The sequence below is a fragment of the Monopterus albus genome, unplaced genomic scaffold (genome assembly GCF_001952655.1).
Source record: "Monopterus albus unplaced genomic scaffold, M_albus_1.0 scaffold275.1, whole genome shotgun sequence".
Taxonomy (NCBI): Eukaryota; Metazoa; Chordata; class Actinopteri; order Synbranchiformes; family Synbranchidae; genus Monopterus; species Monopterus albus.
Window position 1 is genome coordinate 249525 of NW_018128155.1, and position 2078 is coordinate 251602.

The window sequence follows — 2078 nt, forward strand, 5'->3', positions numbered from 1 at the left end:
GAAGTGCCTGATATCAAAAAATTCTACCAGTGGCTGGACAAAGTTGGACTGAAAGACAGCACAGAGGCACTAATCATGGCAACACAAGAACAAGCTCTAAGTACATGATCAATAGAGACAGGGGTCTACCATACCAGACAGGACCCCAGGTGCAGGCTGTGCAAAGATGCCCCTGAGACAATCCAGCACATAACAGCGGGGTGCAAGATGCTAGCAGACAGGGCATACATGGAACGCCATAACCAAGTGGCTGGCATAGTGTACAGAAACATCTGTGCTGAGTACAAGCTAGAGGTCCCAAAGTCAAAATGGGATACACCTCCAAAGGTGGTTGAGAATGACCAAGTAAAGATCCTGTGGGACTTCCAGATACAAACTGAAAAACTGGTAATGGCCAACCGACCTGAGCTTGAAGGAAAGGCATACAAGACCGCCCCAAAGTGGGGGGCGAGTGGGGATTTTTTAAATATATATATATACATATACATACTCTTGGTTCTTCACTCCCCAGCTCCAGATCTCAGTTCCCTGACTGGGCTCGGCACTCTTCAGCTCAGCACTCCCAGGTGCACCACACTGCCTGCTGGCAGCTCCTTTGGTGTGGTCCTTTAGTAATGTGCTTTTAAGTGCTAGATATGGTGTCAATACAAGATGTTTCATTCACAAAAGAAACTGATGACTATGATTGTTAGTTACTATACAAACAGTCTGAAATAAGTGTAAAAGTCACAAAAGCAACAAGAACATGGCTAGATAGGAAAATGTGGTTTGAATGATGGCATTTGTACTCGAGTATCATTAGGAACATCACTTTTAAAACTACTGTGAGCAGTGTGCTGCATTTGCTGTCAGATTGACATGTGAGTATGCAAAATGATAAACGGTACCATGATTCTCTTTTTAGAATGTGAGTATTAGAGACAGTTTGGTACTCACAGTAATAGGATCAGTTGTTTGGTCTGGTCAGGTATCCAAACCCATATTGATTCATATCAACAACATGACGTCAGATTCATATAACACCTCTCCTTAGGAGTTGTCACAGTTGATCTCTGTTGGTTCTCTTAATCGCCTAAAACAGGGAGGGACACCACAGAATACTCAAGTTAGTGAAATGAAGTTATGGATAACAGTTGCTCATATGGCAGTAACCTGAAAGGTGCAGAGTTCTATGAACAAGTGTATACACACATATATAAAATTCCCCTCCTGCCCCACTTAGGGGCAGTTTTATTCCTTCCTTCAGGCTCAGGTCCTCTACCAGAGGCCTGGGAGCTTAAGAGTCCTGCGCAGTATCTTAGCTGTTCCTAGGACTGCACTCGTCTGGACAGAGATCTCAGATGTTCCTGAAAGCTGTTGGAGCCACTTCCCCAGTTTGGGGGTCACAGCCCCCAATGTTCCTATTACCATGGGGACCACTTGTGCCTTCACCTTCCACATCTTTTCTAGCTTTTCTTTCATCCCTTGGTATTTCTCGAGCTTCTCGTATTCCTTCTTCCTGATGTTACTATCACTTGGGATTGCTACATCTATCACTACGGCATTCTTCTTCTGTTTGTCCACCACTACTATGTCCAGTTGGTTGGCCATTATCTGATCTTATCTTAGTTGGCCAGGATCTTAGCTTGGTCATTCTCAACCACCTTTGGAGGTGTATCCCATTTTGACTTTGGGACCTCTAGCTTGTACTCAGCACAGATGTTTCTGTACACTATGCCAGCCACTTGGTTATGGCGTTCCATGTATGCCCTGTCTGCTAGCATCTTGCACCCCGCTGTTATGTGCTGGATTGTCTCAGGGGCATCTTTGCACAGCCTGCACCTGGGGTCCTGTCTGATATGGTAGACCCCAGCCTTTATTGATCTTGTACTTAGAGCCTGTTCCTGTGCTGCCAGGATTAGTGCCACTGTGCTGTCTTTCAGTAGGATTCACTGGTATGATTTTTTGATATCAGCCACTTCTTCTATCTGACAGTGGTACATAACATGCAGGGGTTTGTCCTTCCATGAGGGTTCCTGCTCTTCCTTCCCTTGTTCTTCTGGTTTCTGCTGCCTGAGGTATTCACTAAGCATGTCATC

At 45.1% G+C, this 2078-nt stretch overlaps 1 protein-coding gene across 7 annotated transcripts in view; it reads right to left on the reverse strand.

Annotated features, from left to right (window-relative positions):
• LOC109972971 (leucine-rich repeat and fibronectin type-III domain-containing protein 2-like) overlaps window positions 1-2078 on the reverse strand; it is a 269768-nt gene that overhangs the window by 130118 nt on the left and 137572 nt on the right. For 6 of the 7 annotated variants that reach the window (XM_020622240.1, XM_020622234.1, XM_020622238.1 and 3 more), the window contains one exon: window positions 937-1072. The exons of the other annotated variant lie outside the window; for it this stretch is intronic. The gene's annotated coding sequence lies outside the window, so the exon portion shown is untranslated. The remainder of the gene's footprint in view (window positions 1-936; window positions 1073-2078) is intronic. 7 annotated transcript variants of the gene reach the window in all.